At 37.4% G+C, this 9511-nt stretch overlaps 1 pseudogene; it reads right to left on the reverse strand.

Moving 5' to 3' along the window:
- Window positions 1–8185: 8185 nt before the first annotated feature.
- LOC145593298 (small nucleolar RNA R71) lies at window positions 8186–8279 on the reverse strand (annotated as a pseudogene).
- Between the last annotated feature and the right edge of the window lie 1232 nt (window positions 8280–9511).

The following is a 9511-nucleotide window of genomic DNA, read 5'->3' on the forward strand; positions in this document are numbered from 1 at the left end:
CCATGAATAATAAATAGACAGATCAATAACTTCCCTAGAACAAAATCGATCTCCATACTTGATTCTGCCGTGTGTAAGGAGGGTATGCCCATCGTAGAGGATCCTTCTCCTTTATGCCCATGGCCCTTTAAAAGCCTAGGACTTTACACTTTTTAGGATTTGAATTCCTGACTGTTTGGGAGACCTTTGAATTAGAGTTGATCCTATCATTATGCTTTTTGTAAGAAACTAGTAAGGAGTCGCCAATGAGTTTTAAGAAAACTCATAAACCTTGTTCATGCCTTTCTCCCAAATAGGGTTCAAGGGATATTTAGCATGAATCATAAGTTTACCCCATGCCCAAATTGGTCTACATGTACCAGAAATGTGTTTGAGAGCGAGTGTAATACCCCGTATTTTGTGAGGTATTTAAATAATTTGAAATGAATTATTTATGGCATTTTAATTATTTATTTTAAATAAGTTTGGAGATATTTTATAAAAGGAAAGTTTTATTTAATTAATTATTTTATTAAGTTGGGATTTATTTTAGGAAAATTTTATTTTAATTAAGTTTTATAAGGAAAGGGAATAGTAAAGATAGGAAAGGAAATTTTTGGTAAAAAGGGTTTCTAGAGAAAGGGGTACAAATATTCAACACTTGGGCAAATTAAACTTTGCCCAGAGTGGAGAATACCCAAGGTAAACTTTCTCTCCCTTTTCCTTTATTTCTTTTTCTTTCTTTTCCCCTTCCCCTTTTTGCACACACCACCGTCGGCCACCACCACACCACCGGTAGGCCGCCACCCACCACCACCAGCAGCGGCGGTGCCACCAGCAGCACAGCAGCAGCCGGCTGTGGTGCCGTGACTGTTGTCCGGCCACCATTCGAAAAAAAAATTATTCTTTTTTTTATTTCTTTTGTTTAATCCTAAATCTAATTATATATTAATTACTAGTTTTGTGATGATTTTATGATGATTGATTTTAAGTATGGTGCAAATTAATTTTTAGATTTTAATTTTAATTAAAAAGCCCCAAATTTGAAACCCTAGATTTGTAAATAATTGATTATTGAAGGAATATGATTTAGAGTAGTTTAAACCTTTAATTTGAGGGTTTTAAAGTATAATTACAGCAAGTTTTCATGAATTAATATTGCTGGAAATTTTGTCAGTAAGCTAAAAATTAAGTTTCTTGAAGGAATTTTGACTACCCATTAACTGGGATTAAAGTAAGAGGTTTAAAATTAATTTTCAGCATGTTTTAATTAAATTATGAGTGGTTTAATAAGAGCATATATTGCTGGAAATTTGTGTGGAGTAGATTTTAATGCCATAATATGATTTTGGATTGTAGGAGACTTCCAAGTGAGTGATTTCTATTGTCGTGGCGATTTTAAGATCGTATTCAAGGTACGTTCGCGTACTTGGTATTTATTTGGTGATATAGGAACTTGCTAGGCTTTGAATAATTGATTCCAAATAGTATTGTGATAGTTTTGGTTGGAATTTATTATTTGGTTAATGTTGGTGATTGAATTATGAAGCATGGATTATTTGTGATGGATTATTGAATGGAAATAATTATTTTAGCATGTTATATATGAACCAAACTTTTATTATTGGCATGATAGAGAGCATGTTTAATTAAACTAAATATTTAATTTGGTTTGGAATATTAAAAGGGAATTTTATTATGGTTCACATAATTTTTATTGATGCTATAGGCATGAGAAAAGAGGTATGGAAGTGTCTATGTATGCGAGGAATAAATTATATGTTGGTGCCTTAGTGCACTTAAGGTGTTTCTAACACCGAGGGATGGGGATTTTGGCGCATTACGCGTTTAAGGTGTCTTTGACACCGAGGTAGATTTAAAAGGGTTCAACATTAAACTTTATATGGTCACTAATTATTCAACAATTAAATTGGAATGTTTAATTATTTGGATAATTATAATGTTTGATTATGTTATGATTTGAGAATCATCACCAAGTTTAGTAATATGTAAATAACGTAAAGTGAAAGAGATTACGCACCAAAACTCTTGGAATGTATATACCTTAAGTATGAACATATGGGGGGAGTTATGGGGTTTTATATTTAACCATAACTTCTACTGGGAGTACATGACGCTGTATTTTCCTTTTATTATTATGCACAGGAATTCCGCCACTTACGAGTGGTTATTTTATAATGGCATGGTTAACTCCCGTGTTAGTACCCCTTTATTGGGGCAGGTTAGGGGGGGACCCATTCAATGCGTAATCTATGCTAAATGAATCATTTAGTTACTTAATTGAGAAGTCATGTTGTATGTTGTGTGCTTGTAAACAGGTGCAACGAGGTAAGTTGTGTGTTGATAGGTGAAAACATATTAGTGTGTTTAATTACGCTTCTGTACTCAGCTTTGCTGATTGTGTGTTTGTGTGTTTGTTGGCCTTGTCTTTACCTTGGCCCTATGATGACCCATTTATGGAGAGTAGTGGAAACAAGTAGAGAGAAGCTTTTCAGGTGATGAAGCATATTCATGATGGGCATGAGTGAAGAGCGAATCATGCTAGTTTCCATAAGTTTATAATATGTTTATTGCTTTAATTATTTTATTATATTATATTTGTGAGACTAACGCAAAGGTTTTGAATTGGTTCGGTTTTGTTAAGGGCCTACAATGGTTCCAAGTTGTAGGTTGATTTTGTTTTACTTTGGTTTGACTTTATTTTCATTGGTTGACTTTTAAGTTGAGTAGTTTTGAATGTTTTTAAGGATAGTATTCCGATGTGTGTCTTTGATAGTTGCCTTAGCCGTTTTCACGGTGGCGGTAATGTTTTAGATTTTCCTATTTTGAGTTTTAAACAGAGCAAAATAGGTATTTTAAAAGAAAGGAATTTCTTGGGTGTTACAGCGAGGGTACTAAAATAACGTTCCCTTTAAGGGGAATCACTATTCTAGCCCTAGTGCGGCCTCTACTAGCCCTTCCTTTTTCACAATTTCATCACCAAACAATATATGCAACGTGATGCCTAAAAACTAAGTTAGTTGATTTTATTTACAAGTATTAATCACGTAGGAATTACATTGCAAAAGTTGTTATTCTTTATTTAATTAATATTCGTGAAAAGAACAATAATATAAATAAACAATATTCGCCTTGTCTTAAGTGATCAAACAACAATTAATTATTCAATTCTATTCTTTAATTAACGCAAGATACTATGTGAAATTAATTAATTAAAAGTTTGTTTAAAGTGATCAAACAACACTAATTAATCAATTAAAGGTTGTTTAAACAAGAAAAGAAAAGGTGATTGATCTAAGTGCTCGGGAATTTACCACTTTTCCTTGCTATATCTTCGTTTAGAACACTTATGGACTCCTTCTTGTTCGGGAACCTCCACTGTAGTAACAATTAATAAAGGGGGTGAGTGTTTAGGACTAGAGGGTTGATAGTACACAAGTTCACAAAGTTTCTGCCAGAATTTCGGGTTAATTCTGTCTGTTTAAGCCTCGTATTAAGCCTCTATTTATGGGGAATGGGTGTGTTTAGGGTTTCGAGTGTTCTACCCTAGCAGGTGTCGCGCACATCCGAATGGGCTGCGCACGCCTGCTCAGTTTAAGTTATTCAGGTGCGTTGCTACGGGCAGCACAACGGAACGTCTTGCGTGCGGTATTATGGTAAGATTCGATTTTATATTTTTATAAAATTTTGAATCTTCCGAGAGTGCATCACTAGAGGCTGCGCTGGATGTCACGCACAACTCTATGAGTTGCGCTTGCCAGACAAGCGCGATTCTTTGAGATGCGCGCAGATTTTTCTGCGGCAGCATTTATTTTTAACCTAGGCGCCTCTAAGTCCGTCAAAATTAGGTTTAGACTTCGGGTTTAAGCCTAATTTCTGATTGGGCTTAGTTAATTGGACTTTAATTCATTTTGTTTTGGGTTAGGCTATGTATTTTGTATTCTTGTGGCTCAATCAGTTGTCCATAAGCATTCTTCACGTTGATCCAACATAAATATGGTTTTATTTATCGTCATAGCACTTTCGGTCGAGACAGGAGGCCAAAAGTAGATGTCTACACCGTGGTTTGCTACCTACAGCCTTAGAAGCGAAATACACCGCCACCAGTACAGGTTTTCCGGTGACGCACACCCCCCACCTAAGTTTTACACAACGACCTCCGCAATCCGTGTACCCTTACTCGAAGGTTGGAATTGCTCAAGAACTGTTCAGATCTCAAAGGGTAGGTTTGTGTTTAATGTGTTTAGGGTTTTTCGAAAGTTGTTTTATTGAAGAGGCTCTTGTTTGTATTTATAAAGTTCCAATACAAGGAAAACCAATAAATCCAAACAATCTATCAGTTTATTTTGTGCCCAATTAGGCCCAACTAATAGTCGCTTCAAACAATATCTGACACACACTGACACACTGTCATGTAGAAGAGGGTACACGACCGTGTAGACTAGTTCATTTGCAAAACCACACAATCGTGTAGAGTAAGGTACACAACCATGTATGTCACACGGTCATGTAGTATAAGGTACACGACCATGTTAGTTGTATAATAATGAGTTTTCAACCAAGGAGTTACTCTCACTTGCTCGGTCAGACAAACCAAGTTGATTCAGTCTGAGGCAAAACCATTCCGGTTGCATTACTAACTCCAACAGATGCTGCATCATAGACCTGGAAATCCCGACCCAACCCGAATGACTCGGCTAGAATGACCCGACTGCAACCCGAAAATGACCAGAACCCGAACTAACCCAACCCTACCAGATGACAATCCAAAGTGGAGTTAATCCAAACGTGACCCGATGCTTGAAATGACACAACCCGAAATTGACCCGAACTGACACGACCTGAAGTGATCCGACTCAAAATGACTTGACCCGATAGTTACTCATGTTTTTTTTGTTTTGGTGTTTTTTTTACATAAATTTACTTTAGTTTCTAAGTATTATATAAAAGTTACTTATATTATTGAAATAAGACGAAAATTTTTAGTGAATTTGTTTTTAGCGACTCGACCTGACTCGAACTAACCCGACCAGAACTTGACACGAAAACTAGTCATGATAATTGACTCGACTCGAACTAAACCAATCCGAACTGACCCGACTCAAACTTAACCCGACTTGAACTCAACCCGAAGTGTTGTCCCGAATTTGACCCGAAACCTGTATTGACCCGACTTGACTCAAACACGACCCAAATATTTGTTGACTCGAAAGCGACCCGACCTAAAATGACCCAAAAAACCCGTTTCCCAGGTCTAAGTCCATCAACGTCGTTAGTGGATGGTTGGAGTGGATAAGGAGAGTATAGATTAGAGAAGAATTATGCACCATCAGGATGAACCAGTTTATTTAATTAGATTAGTCTTGAATATGTTTTGTTTGCAATTATTTTGTATAAATTTTGATCGAATATGTGGAAAGAAAGTAAGAGTTAAGTCCATATGCTCCCCTTCTTTTCCCCTCCTTATCTTGTTTTTTTAATACTTGTAAGGAATTATCTGTTTCGGGTGTAAACAATGGGACCTTCGGACAGGTCCTATCTTGTGGGTTGAATACTAATCTCGATCCAAGTGATGACTAGGCCGAGGATTTCCTGCACAGCAAACACACGTAAATTGGCCTCGAGGATTGTGCCGAGGAAGGCCCCTTCGATGCCGAACCCAGTACAGTGTTGTAGGGAATATTTCAAGCATCCCACACTTGAGCCCCACTGTGATCATACACTTAAGCATGGTAGCGTCCAAAGGGAAGAAAGTTAGAGCAAAAGAGTCGAGTTTTAAGAACTTGTAAACCGTTCACAGGGTGAAGGTTACACCCCTTCACGATCCAAGAGATCGCTAACTCCATAGTGGTCCTGAACCATGACTGGATATTCGGGGATGAAGGTACAAATCTAACCTAAAAGAGATTGAACCTGCCCTATAAATAGGCCTCTACTTTGTTCTTCTCATATTCATGTGCGCTTTCCGACTAACATACAATCAATATATTTATCCTAAACCTGTTTAATTGATATGTCTATTTTATATAGTATTTTACCCCCGTCCCTTGGTCATAATTGGTAGTGTTTTTGGCTCTTTAGAGCCACTTTTATTACTAATTTGTGTTTTCTAGTGTTTTCGTAGTTTTGGTTGAGTTTTGTAGGGAATTGCACTTTTGGAGCGTTTTCCCGGGAGTTTATAGAGCGAATACAAGCGTTGGAGGAGCACAACCAGTTTTCGTAGCCTAGGGCCGGTTAGAGTAATCAAATCGGTGATTAAGGGCTCGGCATTTGAGATACTGAGGCATTTGGATCGAGTATTCAAGACCTGAAGAGGAAATCCGGATTAGAAAAAGCTACGAGCCCAATCGAAGTCCAAGAATGTGCCCAAGTAGCCTCGCCCGGCCAAAGAGGTCCCACCCGAAGGCGCGCCCGTTCGGGCGAGGCGGGAGAAGAAAAGAGTCCTTCGCCCGAGCTCGCACCCGGCCGGGTGCGAGAGAAGACTATTGATGCAAAAAGGCGGGCCCGATCAGGTGGTGTGGCGCCCAAACAGGCGCGTGTCTCTGAAGAGAGTTTAGAATTGTCGTTTAGTTTGTTTAAGTTTAAGATTAACTTACTCAATATAAATACGATTTTGTTAAGCAAGTTTAGTATCTTTTTTTTTTAATCTCTTTTTACCTCTTCTCCTAGACTTTCTCTCTCTACTTAGTTTAATTCCTCTCTTATTTTCTCTCTCTACAACTTTACACTTTGTTCTTGATTCAACTCATTATTTCCGTTAACTTTGGTAACGATTTCTTCTTTATTAATTTCAGTAATTTTATTTCTTTTATTCATCATGATTTATTTAATTGCTTTGATTGGTTTAGATTTAATTATGTGTGAGTAGTTTTCTTTCTAAGTTTTATGGGGATCCATAAATAATACGAAGGGGTAATTTATTGTTGTTGATTGTCAATGCTTAATTAATTTCCATTTGATTGATTTAATGCTACGCAACTAGATTTGCGAGGATCTTTTATGTATGAGTTTAGCAATATTAGTTCGAGATTCGAGAGATGAGAATTGATATTTAGGCTTAGTTTCAATAGGCAGGTTAATTTATAAATGGTTAAGTTGAGATTCGAGAGATGAGATTTAATACCGATAGATTAATTCTGTGATTGTAATACGTAGCGAAACCCCTTTATGATCTGATTAATTGATGCATTGTTGATTGATTATTATGTTTTACTCTGAATTATTATTAATTGGTGAACCTATTCCCTAGGTCTTTTATTTATTGATTTTCTCTATTCTTATTCTTCCCTAATTTTACTCTCCGTAGTTTGGATTCCTTTCGTCATAATATTATTTGTTTACTTAATAATTTAGATTGCTTTAATTAATTAGGAATAGAAAGACTTGTTTTCCTGTGGATTCGACCCTACTTCCCTATCTGCATTAGTTAGAGGATTTAGGAAATACTTTTGATCAGGTGATACGACTTTAGCCAGTCAAAATTTGGCGTCGTTGCCGGGGAAACGGTTTTATTTTTATTTCTAATTGTTTTTGTAGTCTAGATTATTTACCTTCGTCCTAGAGAACGTGAGTTCTTTGGGACATTTCTCATATTTGTCGTCTAGTTCTTTGTTTATGCCCTGGTGTTCTAGATTAGGTTATATTCCATTCGACCTTGAGATCGAGCGCTCTTTTCATAGACAAAAGAATCTTTACAGGCAAATCTTGGCGGGTTCTGGGGATAACGATAATCACAGAGACCCTCCAACTGATTCTAGTGATTCAGAAGTTCCTTCAGATTCGGAATCAGAGATGACAGCACCTAAGAAGCTCAGCGATTATTCGCAGCCGTCGCTGACCGATTTTCCACATCTCAATCCCACTCCGGCTCTTGATGGAGTGCAATTCGAGATTAAACCCCAATTTATCACGATGATAGAAAGGAAGCAATTCAGTGGAGCTAAGGTTGAAGACCCAAATCTTCATATTGCAGACTACTGTCAATATTGCAATACCATCAGGCAAGTGGGGGTCACACAAGACCAAATCAGGGAGATCCTTTTTCCTTTCTCTTTATGTGGAAAAGCTAAATTATGGTTTAATGGTTTGAATAGAACTGCACTTGGTATTACTAACTGGGAGACTCTTATTTTGAATTTCTATAATAAATATTACCCTTCAGAGAGGACAGCTTTGCTAAGGAGCGAAATTTAGAAATTTGCCCAAGAGCCAGATGAAACTTTATATGAGGCTTGGGAAAGATTCAAGGATCTGCAGAGAAAGTGTCCCCACCATAATTTTGCACAATTGCAGTTGATCCAAGCCTTCTATAATGGGATTGGAAATTCATCTAGAACAATTTTAGATTCTGCAGCTAGTGGGAGGTTTATGAACCTTAATGTTGATGATGCAGGTCAAGTTATCGGAGATATGGCAATCCACAATTCCCAGTATGGGAATCCTAGAGGCTTTGCTAACAAGGGAAAACGTAGTGTTGACTCTGTATCCTTTTTGCAAGCTCAATTAACCTCTATTTGTCATAAATTAGATAATCTTAGCACTACAAATATAGCTAATGTTTATGCTATTAATAATAATTCTAATGAGGCTTTATGTAAAAATTGTGGAATTATAGGTCATTGGGAACAAGATTGCAGGAGTTCCGTGGAGCAAGTTAATGCCTTTCAAGCTTATAGGCAGAATGACCCATACTCCAACACCTACAATCCTGGGTTTCGGAATCAACCATATCTTTACTACCGGAGCACCAATGTTCAAAACCCGCCACCTCCACAACAACCATAGGCACCACAACAGAAATATTACCATCCCAATGCTGGCCAGAAAAACCAACCACAACAACCCTCCTCATCTTCTGACCCTGCTGTGACAGAAATTAGAGCGATGCTAGCTAGTATGCAAAAGCACATGGAGAGTAGAGATGCTCAAATTGATTCAATCATAGCCCATAATAAAATTGTAGACAATCAAATTGCGCAGATTTCCTCTACTCTACAAGACCGTCAACAGGGAGCCCTACCATCCCAGCCAACCAGACCTACAGATCAAGCTTTTGCAATTACTCTAAAGAGTGGTTCACACAATGATGAGCCCCCTATGCCCAGAGAGGATGAACCTGTTTTAATGAAAAATGCTAATCTTGATTCTGTTAAACCAAACAATGTTGCTAATAGCCCTACAGGGCTCAAGGGTAGTACTAATATTTCTGATAATACATTGCAGGGTACAACACCAGGGAAGGTAGCAGCTCCAGATAAGAGCAGTAATGCTCCAAAGCCAGTTATCAAACTTCCATTCCCCAATCGACATTTAAAAACAAAAATGGATAAGCAGTTTGGTAAGTTCCTGGAGATGGTGAAAGATTTGCAGGTAACGGTTCCTTTTACAGAACTAATTACACAAATCCCTGCATATGCTAAATTCATGAAGAAAATATTGACTAGAAAAAAGTCTATTAGTGAGGTAGAGACAATCGCTTTTACTGTAGAATGTAGTGCCGTACTACAAAATA

This window comes from Chenopodium album, chromosome 18, assembly GCF_948465745.1.
Source record: "Chenopodium album chromosome 18, dcCheAlbu1.1, whole genome shotgun sequence".
Lineage (NCBI taxonomy): Eukaryota > Viridiplantae > Streptophyta > Magnoliopsida > Caryophyllales > Amaranthaceae > Chenopodium > Chenopodium album.